This window comes from Molossus molossus, unplaced genomic scaffold, assembly GCF_014108415.1.
Source record: "Molossus molossus isolate mMolMol1 unplaced genomic scaffold, mMolMol1.p scaffold_m16_p_2, whole genome shotgun sequence".
NCBI classification, from domain to species: domain Eukaryota; kingdom Metazoa; phylum Chordata; class Mammalia; order Chiroptera; family Molossidae; genus Molossus; species Molossus molossus.
This window is the reverse complement of record NW_023425355.1, coordinates 91,781,591-91,796,053: the sequence shown is the minus strand read 5'-3', so window position 1 is coordinate 91,796,053 and position 14,463 is coordinate 91,781,591.

The window sequence follows — 14,463 nt, the reverse complement described above, 5'->3', positions numbered from 1 at the left end:
CAGGCTTGCCCCACCTGCTGCCTTCTGCCCCCCAGACCCCACCAGCAAAGGCCACCCTGGCTTCTCTGACCCTCCTCCCCACCCTCAGTGCCTAAAACTTCAAACTTAGCTGCTTCCCCCCACCCACCCACACAAGCAGCCACCCCTTGTAGCTTGTGCCCAGCAGGAGGAAAGCAAAACGGGTTAGGAATTTGCACAGAGGGTGCCCAGTTGTGGTTCTCTCATTAGCTCTGTCTTTGTATGACATTTCTTAAAGTGTAGGAGGTTCATTTGCTTTGAATATTTTTGCATTCGAGATAATGTAAGTTGAAGATTGATATTTTTGCCATATGAGAGTGTCAGGGAATGGCTCCTGAAATAAGAATTTCCTACCGCCAACCCTCTGAGAAGTACTCAGACAGGAGAAAGGGGCCCTTGAGGCCTGACACACAATCAGTGTGGTGGCAAGCGTGGCCACTCTTCTTTCTCCTCCCCTTTTGCCCGGTGGAAACAGGACACACCCTTCAATTGGCACTTTAATGCAGGCTAAGCAAGGTTCTCAAGGAGAAACTTGTGCCGGCCAGGGGACAGCTGCTGTCCTGTCAGGCTCTATTCCACCTATGCTGTCCCAGAGCTGGGCCCAGGAGTTATGCCCCTTGGTGCTCTCAGCCCAGCACCCTGGTTGGCTTGCCACCTCCTCCCAGCCCTCTTCACTCCCAGGGACTCTGATCTGTCTCACAGAGCGCCCGAGGGCAGGCAGGTGGTAGTTGTGCTGGAGGCCCCCACCCGGCCTCCAAGGAGTATGCACATTCCCTGCAAGACAGGGGAGGGTCAAAGACCCATCAGAAGAGTGTGGGAAAACCTGAAAGCACAGGATTTCTTCTGAACATGCTGCTTGGAGCTCCAATCTCTAGGATGGCTCCAGAAATAAGTATAGGTAAAGGTATAGGTGTATATGTAAATGTAGATGTAGATATTTTATATAGATATATTTAAAGGATTTTACATATCTTTGGCTTATAGAAAGTTCTTGTAACTTGCTCTTATCCTCATAGCCTCCTTCACTGGGTCCATATCCTCTTGTCCTTTGATTGCCTTCTGCTCTGCTGTCACATTCATCTTTGTGCCCTAGTTGCCAAGCCCAGTGCTTGGCACTTAGTAAATGCTTGTGAAATGAATATTGGCCCCTGAGCACATTGAACTCAGGTTCTAGACCACAGTCAGCTCCAGCCTTACCTTGAGGCAGTTGGAAGCTTCTGCAACTTTGGGTTCTCCAGTAGAAAAAGGAGCATTAGGAACAGTGTCTGAAGTCCATGGAGAGATCATTGTGAAATATGTGTTTTTCTAAGGCACAGACAATGTTTGCTAGGTCTGGCATAGGTCAGGAAACCAATCCCCATGCAGAGCAGGAGACAGGGGCAGGAGGCCCCATGCTGGGGCTCCAATCTTGTTCAACCATGGCCTGAAGGGATTGGGGCCACAGCTGCCACGTGATGGGAATCGGGAAGAGTGTTCTAGTAAGTGAGAAAGTTTGCTTACAGGCCAGTCAGTAACCAGCTTTTAATAAAGAAGAGTTGGATCCCCCAAGGATAATGCCATCCCATTGATTCTACTGGATAATCCAACTTGATTTTTAACATGAGCTCCTTTTTCCACCTTAGGACCAACAAGCAAAGATGACTAGGTGGGGCGGGGATAACACACAGATGTTTTTAGCAAAAAGTGTATTTGCCTGGAGAGAATGCCGGGCAATTTCACTCCAGTTTTGGAGTGCCCCAATGCTTACCCAGATAAGTGACATTTTCAATAACAAGACTCCAGGTCAGCTCATAGTGCATCTGAGCCTGTGGACCATTTGACCTTTGAAACTTTGGGTACTTTCCGAGAGCTGTTTAAATGCTGTAGCAGTATCTCTGTGTAACTGGTAACCATCAGATAGTTTAAAGTAACCAGATACCAGTTGGGTCAAAGATGTCAGGGAAGATGATAAGCATGGGATTGTGAGGGAAAGCTGAGATGCCATGTTTGAGCATCCTCGGCCCCTTGCGAAGGTAAGGCAGACACCCTTGAGGGCCAGTTGCATAGGGATCAAGGGCAACCACCTGAGGCTGGTCAGACACCGTGACATGAGATGAGGAAGGGTCGAGCATCACATCAGTCCCCTGAGAAGCAGCTGTATCCTCCTCCCAGTTGTTTCTGTTGCCTTTCTTCAGGCAACATGGCAGCATCCACACTCATCAGTGTGAGTGCTCTGTCTGGCCCTGTGTGGCCCTGTCGAGAGGGCAGCTCCACCTTCACCCTTCCCTTGTTTGCTTCTTAACCTCTCTCTGTGGAGGGACACCAGCATAGATACCCATCTGTCCTGTAGGCCCAGAAGCCCCTCCCCCTGGCCTTGCCACCTCATGGTGCCTGGGTCTCCTCTCTACCTCCCTCCTCCCGCAGCCATGCTTGGGGTCCTTGGCCCTTCCCTCTGTCCTTTATGTTCAATGGTCATTGAGCCACCGAATCCTGTCCACTGCCACTTATGGTTGGCCCAGCCCCATCTGCCCTCATGTGTGAGTGCTGGGTTGATGGTGGCATCCATGTCTGGGCTCTAAGTAGACCTGGGCCCTTAGCTTTTTCCAAGTATGGTCGATGTGTTAGAACGTTTGCTTAGATTGCCTGCAAGAATTCCTTTGCTTGGCAAAGCTTCCGGGTGCCTTCAACAAAGAAATAAGCAAGGACTGTGCTCTCTGGAACCAAGTGGCTGGAATCCCAGATTTGCTCTCAAGGAAGGAGAAAAAAGGCCTGAGAAGGGGGGTCTCAGAAGATTCACTGTCATTGCTGCTCATCCTTAGCTCCCAAATGTTTACTGAATGGTTTACCCTCACTCCTGGGGCATTCTGGTTGGCGTTATGGCAGCACAGCTGCATCAGGACGCTGGTGTCAGAGTCGACTCCATGAAGCATTTAGGATGGGCCAGGACCCCGAATCTTCACTCTTTTACTCAGCCAAGGGGACACAGCAGGCTTTCAGTTGGGGGTGCTAAGTGAGTGCCTTGTTAGGTAGCAAAGCATGACAAGCAGTGTCTCAAGGCCAGGGTAGGAGTAAGTACCAGGTGATCTCTCAAATCAGGAAGTAGAGATCAAGGGTCTTCCCTCGGGGTGGAGGGAAGAAGGGAGAACACACGGTGTGTTCAGGAACCCTAGAAGGGCAGAGGCTTGCTGTGGGACAGTCAGAGGTAAAAGGTCATTAGAATTAGCATAGAGAGCCTGGGATGCCAGAGGAAGAAGTTTGGACTCTAGCTAGTTCCTGATAAAAATCAATTTTTAAAACCATGACAGAAATATTCTAAGATCGAGGTGGGAAAGCTAATGTAAGATATAACTGCTAGATTGTGTGAATTTACACACTGACGACCACTAAGTATACACATTGTATATCTAGATGGTTTGAGTGCTCATTTGGTGTCAACACGTGCATACAGATGGCAGCAGTCCACCACCCATGATGCTTTGACACAAACAGCCTCAACTGATGTTCTCGGGAGTCCCATGGTATTTTTAGCTGGTTTCCTCTTATGCTAGCACTGATGTGTCTATGACCTCTAAACATAGCCTCCCTCCAGGGTTTGAAGATTACTGATTCTTCATTTTTCTTTGATAGCTTCATAGAGGTATAATTAACATACAAGAAACTACACATCTTTAAAGTGTACAATTGGATGAGTTTTTATATAGACACACCCGTGAAGTCATAACAATGAAGACAGTGAATGTATACATCCATCATCCCCGAAAGTTACTTTGTCCCCTCAGTGCTCCCTCCTTTTTGTCCCTCCCTGCCTTCCACGCCACAACCACTGCTCTGCTTTCTGTCACTTAATTCATTTGTATTTTCTACAATTCTATGTAAATGGAATCCTGCTGTATGCACTCTTTCTTGTCTGGACTCTTTCACCCAGCATCATGATTTTAAAGTTCATCTAGGTTGCTGTATCAATCCTTCATTTTTATTGTTGAGTATTATTCTACTGTGTGCATGGACCACAGTATTTGGGTTGTTTCCCGGTTTGGGCCATGACTAATAAAGCTACTATGACATATGTCTGGGTGGACATATGTTTTCAGTTCTCTTGGGTAGACACATGCCTGTGAGTGAAATTGCTGGGTCATATGGTGACCCTGTTTAACTTTTTGAGAAACTACCAAACTATTTTCCAAAGCACTTGCACCATTTTACATCCCCACCAACAGTGTATGAGGATTCCAACTTCTTCATGTCCTCCTCAACACTGGTTGTTGTTCATCATTTTTATTCTAGCCATCCTGGTTGTGTGACGTGATGTCTCATTGTGGTTTTGATTTGCATTTCCCTAATGAGGAGTGAGGTTGAACACCTTTTTATGTCCTTAATGCCACTCATATATTTTTTTTTTTAGTGAAGTGTCTGCTCAAATTTTTTGCCCATTTTTTAGCTGGGTTGCTTGTCTTATTGTTAACTTGCAGGGGTTCTAGATACAAGTTCTTTGACAAATATGTTTTGCAGAGATTTTCTTCCAGACTGTGGCTTGCCTTTCTACTTTCACAACAGTGTTTTTTTGAAGATCAGAAGTTGTTCTATCTTGATGAAGTCCAGTTTATGAAGTTTTAAATTGTATGGTCTGTGCTTTTCATATCACAGTTAAGAAATCTTTGCAAAACTCAAATCACTAAGATGTGATTCTGTGTTCTTATAGAAGTTGTATAGTTTTAGCTGTTACATTTAGGACTATGATCAATTTTGAGTTACTTCTTGTGTATGGTGTGAGGTGAATTCCCAATTCATTTTTTTCTATATGGACATCTAGTTTTTCCAGCTTCATCTGTTGAAAAGATTATCTTTTCCCCAATTGAATTGCCTTGGCACCTTTGTTGATAATCAATTGGCCATGTGTGAGTCCACTTGTGAACTCTTGAATGGTGCTCCGATAATTCCCTTGTCTATCTTTATGCCAATGTTACATTCTCTTGATTCCTGTGACTTATAATTAAGTCTTGAAGTTGGGTAATTTGGGTCCTGTGACATGGTTCTTTTTCAAAATTGTTTTGTCTATCCAAAGTTTGTCACATTTCCACATGAGTATTAGAATACCTTGTCATTTCTATGGGGGAAAATGTTGCTGGGATTTTGATTGGGATTACACTGAATCTATCAATTGTTATGGGGAGGACTGACATCTGAACAATACTGAGCCTTTCAATTTGTGAACATAGCATATGTCTTCATTTGGGGGCCTTCTCTAATTCATCTCAGCAATGGCTTGTGGTTTCAGAGTCCAGGTCTTTCACGTGTGTTGTTGGATTTATCCCTATGTGCAGTTATTGATTTCTAATATTGCTTCGATCATCCTTAGTTGCCCTGCAGGCCTTGTTCCCCAGACATACAGTGCACATTTAACTGCTTGCTGGGATGTGAAGGTAAGTAAGGCACATGTCTTGCCTACATTCATAATCAGGAGCATGTATCTATTGCTATGATGCCTTTGTTTAGCTTTGATAATGGCCTTGATCATGATATAAAACAGAGTTTTGTAGCCCATGTTCATTGTTCTGAAATTTTATCATTGTTCCAAGATTTTTTAAAAAACTGTTTTCTTGCCCTGGCCGGGTAGCTCAGTTTGTTAGAGCGTCATCCTGATACACCAAGGTTACGGGTTTGATCCCTGGTCAAGGCACATACAAGAATTAACCAATGAATGCATAAATAAGTGGAACAACAAATCAATGTTCTTTCTCTCTCTCTCTCTCTCTCTCTCTCTCTCTCTCTCTCCCCCTCTCTCTCTCAAATCAATAAATAAAACATTTTTAAACCTTTTTTCTGGCAAAGATTTATAACATAAAAACAAAATCAAATTGAAATAAGGAAGTAATAATCAAATTATTTTTTTGTTTTTTCTCAGAATATTTCTTACATAATATATAATGTCCTTTCTTTCCATGTTCTGGCTAGTTAAGTGGGAACAAGGTGAAAGGACATAGAAGGAGAGGGAACCGGGTAGGCAAAGAAGGGGTGGGGAGAAAAGGACAAAAGAGGAAAGAGAAAAGAAAGGTTGATAAGCAGGGTAGTTTTGCAGTGCTTACATACTTGGGGGGAAGACAACTCTGTTATCTCTTCAGATTATGGAGGTAGGATGGAGGAACCAACAAATACAGAATATTAGTTAGGAAAGTGGTCACAAGTAATAGGAAACCTGACTGTGGTGGATTAAATAATTAGATACTTAATTTTATCACATAAGAAATCTAGCCTGGCCAGTGTGGCTCAGTGGTTGAGCATCAACCCATGCACCAAGAGGTCTCTGGTTCGATCCCTGGTCAGGGCACATGCCCAGGTTGTGGGCCCAATCCCCTGTGGGGAGCATGAAGGAGGCGGCCAATAGATGTTCTTTCTCATCGATGTTTCTGTCTCTCCCTTTCTCTCTCTCTAATATCAATAAAGAAAAAACATTTTAAAAAAAGAAATCTGGAGGTAGCTTGCTGGCACTGGTTCAGCAGCAGAGCACTGGCATCTCTCTAAATAGCTTAGTTTTGCCTCTTGATCACAAAATGGCTGCCAAAGCTCCAGCCATCACATATGCATTCAAGGACAGAAGGAGCAAGGACAACTGCATCTGTCCCTTTTATCTAGAAGGCAACAAAATCCCAGAGGCTCGACCAGCATACTTCCACTTGGGTCTCAGCTAGAACTGGATCATGTGGCCATCCTTACTTGGAAGAAAGTCTGGGAAAGCATAGGACAGGATTGTCATGACCTGTCACCTGAGGCTAAGCTCCCTGATGCACTGGACAAAATTGGAGTCTTATCCCCAGAGAAGAAGGTTAGAATGGATTGGATGGTGTTATGGATTGAATTGTGCAGTTCCCCAACAAAGGTATGTTGAAGTCCTAATCCCCAATACCTTGTGACCTCATCTCAAGATCTTGGAAATAGGATCTTTGCAGATGTAAATAGTTAAGGTGTGGTCACCCTGGGGTAACTGGGCCCTTCGTCCAATATGACTGGTGTCCTTATAAGAGAGGACAGAGAGAAAACAGTTGTGTGAAGATGGAGGCAGAGATTGGAGAGATACGGCCACAAGCCAAGGAATGTCTGGAGCCACCAGAAGCTGGAAAAGGTGAGGAAGGATCCTCCCCTAGAGCCTCTGGTGGGAGCTCAGCCAAACTGACACCTTGCTTTCTACCCCTGGAGCTCAGGCTGGGTAGCATTGTGTCGGCAAGAGGAAAGGAGATCACCCTGGCAGGTTTGGCTCAGCGGTTAGAGCTTAGGCCCTTGGACTGGAGAGTCCTGGGTTCAGTTCCAGCTAAGGGCATGTACCTCGGTTGCAGTTTGTCCCTGGCCCCAGTTGAGGTCGTGTGGGTGGCAACCACTCGATGTGTCTCTCTCACATCGATGTTTCTCTCACTTCCTCCTTCTCTGCCTCCCACTCTATCTGAAGATAAATGAAAAAAAAAGGTGTCCTCTAGTGAGGATTAGAAAAAAAAAAGAGGAAAGGACATCAACCTTGCTCTAGCTTCCCACATGCCGACACTCTGCATTCTCACATGCATGTTCTCACGGCTGAAGTGGGTACTATCCTGACTCCTGTTTACAAGGGAGGAAATTAGTTTGATCCAAGTTGGTGGCAGTGACAAGAAGTGGAAAGATGGCAGGGAAGCCGGCTAAAGAAAACACAATCAACCTGGGACACTGGAGAGGCCACATGCTGAGTGTGCATGGGAAGCTGAGCCCTCCATCTGGCAGAGAGCTGCCTGACTGTCCCCTAGGTCATCCACAGTGCAGACAGAGGGCTCGGGACATCGGCAGCCTTTAGCCCCAGCTCAGCCCTCTGGAGCCCACGGGCTTTGGGAGCTCTGGCCTGACCTTTGCACTGGACAGTGACAAGCCTCCTACCAGCTGTATAACACAGGAAGGAAGGGTCTTCTTAAGGGCCCAGAAGCTCCTCTTTGAAATGCAAACCTTAAGGAGGGTAGCCCCTGCTCTGCTTCTGGCTCTACCACCTGTCTGCAGCTCAAAGAATGCCCAGGTGGTGGCCCTGATTACCAGGTGACCAATGAGGATGGGCTATCTTGAGAATCATCTGCCCAGCTAGATAAAAGGCTGGGGTTACCTTCTGGCTCTGTGATCTCCTTGGCCGACAGCCTGCCATAGGTATGGCAGCAGTAGTGAAGCTGTTTTCTTTCCTTTCCACATTTGTGGAGAGGACGCTGTGGGTGAGCAGGGTCTAGGGAGAGGGGGCCTCAGTGGGAGGCTGTGGATCTGAGGCCTGGGGCAAGGATTCATGGGTGTTAAGCAATGAGATAAAGCCTAGAGAACAAAGACCACTTGACAGTCGTTGTGCTGGTTCATTGTCCGCATCACCTTGGCTCAGCTAGGCTAGGGTATCCAGATTTTGGTCAAATATTAGTCTCAATGTTGCTATGAAGGGATTTTGTAAATGAGTTTAACAATGAAATCAACAGACTTTGAGCAAAGCAGATCACCCCTCCATATGTGGGTGGACTGCACCCAATAGGCTGAAGGCCTCACAAGAAAAAGACTGAGATCATCAAAGAGGAAGAAATTCTGCCTCCAGATGACCTTTGGACTAAAAAATGCAACTCTTCCCTGAATCTCCAGCCCACCGGCCCATCTTGCAGATTTCGGACTTGCCAGCCCCCACAAACACGTGAGCCAATTCCTGATATATGCATCCTACTGGTTCTGTTTCTCAGGAGACCCTTTACCTGACCCAGTCACAAAGCTGCCAGCATGAACACATAGCAACTAAATGCATAGAGAAAACTACTACACATGCTGGAAGAGCTCCATAAAATGCAATTATAATGGATTATTTTAATATAATGTTATATAATTGTGTCCCCTAGAAAAGTCATAACAGCCCCAAACAACCTTAAGCAACACATCCTCAGATCATTATACAGTACAATTAGAAATGCATAATAAAAGATGACTGACCATAACATCTTAATGACTCAGAAATTAAGATAAACTGTACTGCCCAGCTGGTGTGGCTCAGTGGTTAAGCGTCAACACAATCGACAAAAGGTCACCAGTAAAATTCCTGGTCAGGGCACATTCTCAGGTTGTGGGCCGAATCCCCAGTGGGGCATGTAGGCATGTTCTCTCTCATTGATGTTTCTATCTCTCTCTCCCTCTCCCTTCTTCTTTCTATAAAATCAATAAAGAAAAAAAATTTTTTTAAGGTAAACTGTACTACGCAAGCATTAGATTGTTGAGGAAATGAAAACCAAAATTAGGAACCTTCCCTAATACAAAGCAAAGAAGAATATTAACTAGCAAAACTATGGCACACAGGAAAATGTCATTCAGGGGGAGATCGCTGGCTCTGAGCACCTTCATTGTTCAAGATGGAAGATGACAAAGGAGGTTAGACTTCCTCTTAAGAAATTAGAAAAAAAGAACAAAAACTAAACCAAAAGAAAATCGATGGAATTAACAAAGGTAAAAGCTGGAGTTAATGAAGCAGAAAATAAAAGAAAAAATCAAAATCCTATGTTTTTTTTTTTTCTTGGAAAAGACCAATGGAATGTATAAATGACAAAGGAGATATCACTGCAAATACTGAAGAAACAGAAAAAATTATGGCAATGCATTTGAACACCTAGAGGAAATGGATTTTACAGACTCTGCAACAGCAAAGGTGTTTATAACTTTTTTTAAAGGGACATCTAACAAGATCCCATTTAAACAAAATCATAAGTGAGTGTGTGTGTAGGTGTGGGGGGGCAGTGTGAATAAGGTGTATGTAAACATGTGGGGGGTGGAGGGAGCAAATGTGTGGGAGTGAGGGTTGTCTCTGTGTGGGGTGTGTAGACCCATGTGAGTGTGTGTGTGAGTGTGAATGGGGAGTATGTGGTGTGAGTGAAGGTGCATGTGAGTGGTGAGGAAAAGTGGGGAGTTGCAAGTGAGTGAGTGTGCGCGTTTGTGTGTGTGTCAGGTGCAGTGTGTACAAGCTGAGGTGCAAAAGCAGGGTCCCCACCATGCCAAAGCTGCTCTTGGGGGATGGCGGTCTCCAATGTGAATCTTTCTTCAGACACTCATGGGTACTGCGTGAACCCTGCACAGCGTTGGTTACAGCGAACACCAACATCCAGCCACTTCCGTTTCCCCAAGAAAACAACGCAGGAGGGCCAGCCCATTCCATGTCTCTAGCTTTCTGCTCCAGGTTTTTGCATGGCCTGGTTGAAATTTGGTCCTCACATTGTCTCCTGCGCAAAGAAGACCCAGAAATGCTTCTGGCCCTGTTACTTTGGTACTCATCCCTCTGCAATAATTCTGGTTCCCATTGGCTTGGGTCAGATGTCCCCCAAGTATGGTCCTAATCATACCCACATCCCCATGGGCAGACAGTGATGTGGCTTACCAGCCAGTGATGAATTTTATGAGGGGCATGTGCTTAGCCAGGGCGAGAGCTGCAGCAGTAGAGTTGGTCCTTTGGGTCTGGCACCTGTCAGCCAGCATAATTACTGTAAGTCCCAGCCCTTGCAAACTACCATGTATGTCCGTCTCAGCAGAGTTCCCTGGTGTGGACATGCCTCGGTTTTACCCCACTGTTCATCCCCTGAGTATTTGGGTTGTTCCCGGTCTGGAGCTGTAATAAATAAAGCTGCCAGGAACAGTGTGCGAGTCTTTGTGTGGACACATTTAATTCATTTTTCTTGGGTAATGAATCTTTGGGCACTTATTTACCCAAAGATTACGGTAGGTGCATGTTTAATTTTTAAAGACACGGCCAAACTTTTCCAAAGTGATTGTATCATCTTACATTCCCCCAGCAATGTTTGAGAGTTCCAGTTCCCCCACATCTTCACCAACACTTCGTGTGCTTGGTCTACTGAATTTTCACCATGTTAGTAGATGTTAAATATTCAGGAATTTTGAGAGTTAAACACCACAATTACTAAAAATTAAATTATATAACTTCCACTTAAATAAATTATATTAAAACCATGGGAGATACTCAAAACTCATGTCTTATTTCACCACATTTTACTATTACCTGTCCTATCCACTTGGTGGTAATCTATGTTACAGTGTGCTACCGGGAATCTCTTCTCAACTTCACATTCACTGGCATCATGTGCAGCCTGAAATTTACACCGTGGGAATCAGTACATGCTACAAACCAGAGCTTGAACTATTATTGTTTGGTTGATTATGTACACTTGAGTCTGTAGTCACTCCATTGTGAATAGCAAAAAAAAAAAAGAAAGAAAAACTTTTCCAATATCAAAAAGTATTATCCAGACCTGGCCAGTGTGGCTCAGTTAGTTGGAGCGTCATCCCGTGCACCGAAAGCTTGCCAGTTCGATTCCCAGTCAGGGCACATACCCAGGGGTTTCGTCGGATTCAATTCCCGGTCAGGGTGCATCTGGGAGGCAACGGATTGATGCTCCTTTCTCACCTCTCTCTCTCTCTCTCTCTCTCTCTCTCTCTCTCCCCCCTCACCATTCCTCTCTAAAATCAATAAAAACATATTTTTTTTTTTTTTTTTTTTTTATCCTCACCCGAGGATATTTTTCCATTTTTTGTACAGATAGAGTGGGAGGGGGAGAGAGGAAGGGAGAGAGAGAGAGAAACATCGACGTGAAGGGACACATCGAGTGGCTGCCACCCACACGACCAACCAGGGCCGGGGACAAACTGCAACCGAAGTACGTGCCCTTAGCGGGAACCGAACCCGGGTCTCTCCGGACCGCAGGCCGACGCTCTAACCGCTGAGCCAAACTGGCCAGGGCGATAAAAACATATTTTTTAAAAAGTATCCAATTCAGCAAAGGAGTCACTCATGTCACCAACGAACGTGTGAAGTTCTGACATACATCTTTGTTGTTTCACTTTTGTCTTACTCATTAAGACAAATGAAAATATCAACCAACATTAACGTGGGAACCATGCTCACTCATCAGTTGCAATTGTGGGTGGGGCACAGATACAAGAGTTTGGCAGAAAGTCATCAACGAAGGGGATTTGTGAGAATCAACTGACCATATGAAATTTATAAACAGTGTATTGTATATGTGATTGTATATTTTGCATATATTGGAGATTTTATTCTTTGTAAATTGTGTGCTCACATCCTTCATATCAGTAAAATTTATAATAAACTTATATATATTTATATATACATGGTGTCCAAAAAATGTATACAGGGTGTCTGTAGAGTCCATTACATTTTGGAAATGAAATGTATTTTAATAAACACTGGCTTTATAATTATTCAAAGTTGTGTATACATTTTTGGGATCATATATGTGTGTGTGTGTGTGTGTGTGTGTGTGTGTGTGTGTGAGTGTGTATATATATATATAGAGAGAGAGAGAGATTTTTTTTGGTATGTGCCCCTAGCAGGAACTGAACCCGGGACTCTCTGGTGTGCAGGCCGACACTCCAACTGCTCAGCCAAACCAGCCAGGGCGAGAGAAAGAGATTTGCATTTACTTTCCTGGAAAGCTGTGGTCACCCACTTATCAGCACATCACTGCTTTTAGGCAGCAGTGTCAGGCCTCAGCCTGTCTGTGCAGCACAGAGGCATTAAGTCGGGCCTGGCCAGTTCAAGCATGGGCTCAGGAGGGCACCCAAGGCCAGGCCACCATGAGAGCTCAGAGTGATGAGGGAGAGGCACCTGGGCCTACAAAAGATGAGAGGGCACAAAACCAGACACCACTCTGGGGCAATGGCAGTGGTCATGAATTGGGGTGTCAACCTGCTCATCAGGCCCTGGAGTCCATCCCCTCCTGGCTTACCTGCCGAGTGAGAAGCGACCCTCTTGGCATCACCCACTCAGTGAGTCAGTGGCCTGGAGCCTGGACAGCAAGAGATAAAGGGGATTTGGCCTTGCCTGGGCACCAGGGGATCTGAGGAGCCCTGGCTGCCTAGATCTTCATGGCTCCCCAATTCTTTCAGCTCCTGCTTGGTGCAGGCTTCTGACCTGAGGCTTCACCCTAGCCCAGCCTTGTGGCACCCTCCGAGGTCGGTGCTGTCCTGGAGCAGAGAGCCAACTAATTCTCCTCAGGAAGCTCAGCAGAGCACAGACCATGCTCTCAAACTAGCCCCTGATGGTCTTCCCCTTACTTCCCACCCTCCCCACCCCTTCCATCCTGCCTTTGGCCAGGCCCCAATCCCTTTACTCCTTTCTCTCTCAGTTGCTGTCCTCCCCCTCCCAGGCCTGCTCTCCTCCACACAGCAGTCTGAGAGGTGTTATAAAGACGGGAACCAGATCTTGCCCCTCTTCTGCTTACAGCCCTCTGTGGCTACCCATTGCTCTCAGGGTCAGTCCAGACTTTATGGCCCAGGCAATGAGGATGACCTGACATGGCCACTGCCTGTGATCTGGCCTCACCATTCTGCCACCTTGCACATTGTAGTGGCTCTAGTCACTGACCTACTTAAGGTTCCCCAAACGGGCCCAGCTGGATCAAGACTCAAGACTTTGTTCATGCGAGTCATTCTCGGGTGTGGCCACCCCACCCACCCCACTCCTTCTCATCTGCTCTCTCTGTCTCTTGAACATACCTCCCCTGCCTTGCCCCATTGTTTGGTGACACAGGTGGGGCACCCAGAAGCAGGTTAGTTGGCTCCCCAAGAAGCCCAGCTGAAGCAGCTGCCGAGAAGCTGTCCTCCCCACAGAGCTGCCTCCTGGCCCTCCTCCGGTCATGTCATGAGGGACACAGGGCCCAGGACGGACTCCTTGCTAGGTGTCGCCCTCACTGCACTGCCTACCCCACCTCCTCTACATGCCTCAGGTCAGCCATGCAGCCCAGCCTGCCTCTAGGTGCAGCCTGGAGCCCCCATCATACCCTCACCCCGCACACTCGTGGGCCCTTTGTACGTATGTGCCTGCCTGTGGCTGTGAGTACCTTCCTTCCTCCCCAGCACCCCAATCGTGCCAGGCACTGTTTTGCTGTGCCAGCCTAATCATTGCATCCTGTTGCAGAGCCGGCACGGAGGCTCCGGGAGAGGAAGGAGGTGGCTCAGGGTCCTGTAGGGGGCAAGTGCTGGAGCTGAGCTTTGTACCTGTGGGCTCAGCACCTGGGCTGATAAAGCCGGAGCTCCCTGGAGCTGGGGCAGCAGCTCCTTCTTTCTTCTCCCATCAGGGCACAGATTCAGGGCCACTACAGATATCCCTAAGTCCCTGTTTACTCATTTCTTGGGTCTCTGAGGTGACAATGCAGGGAGGAGGTGATAATTGAGGCAAAGGTAAAAGATCAGCCAGGGAGGAGGCCTGTGGTTCGGGGTCCACAGCCTGTGAACACTGACATCTTTCCCACCCACTGCCCCACCCCTGGGCTCACTGCATGGATAGGCCACAAGGGGCTGGCCCTGAGGGGCTCTCCCCTGGCCCCTGACTGGGCTCCCTGCCTGCCCCTCAGGGCCAGACATGGGGGGTTGTGACCAGAAAGTCAGATGGTGAACAGTTGGCAATGTTTATTGTGAGACAGG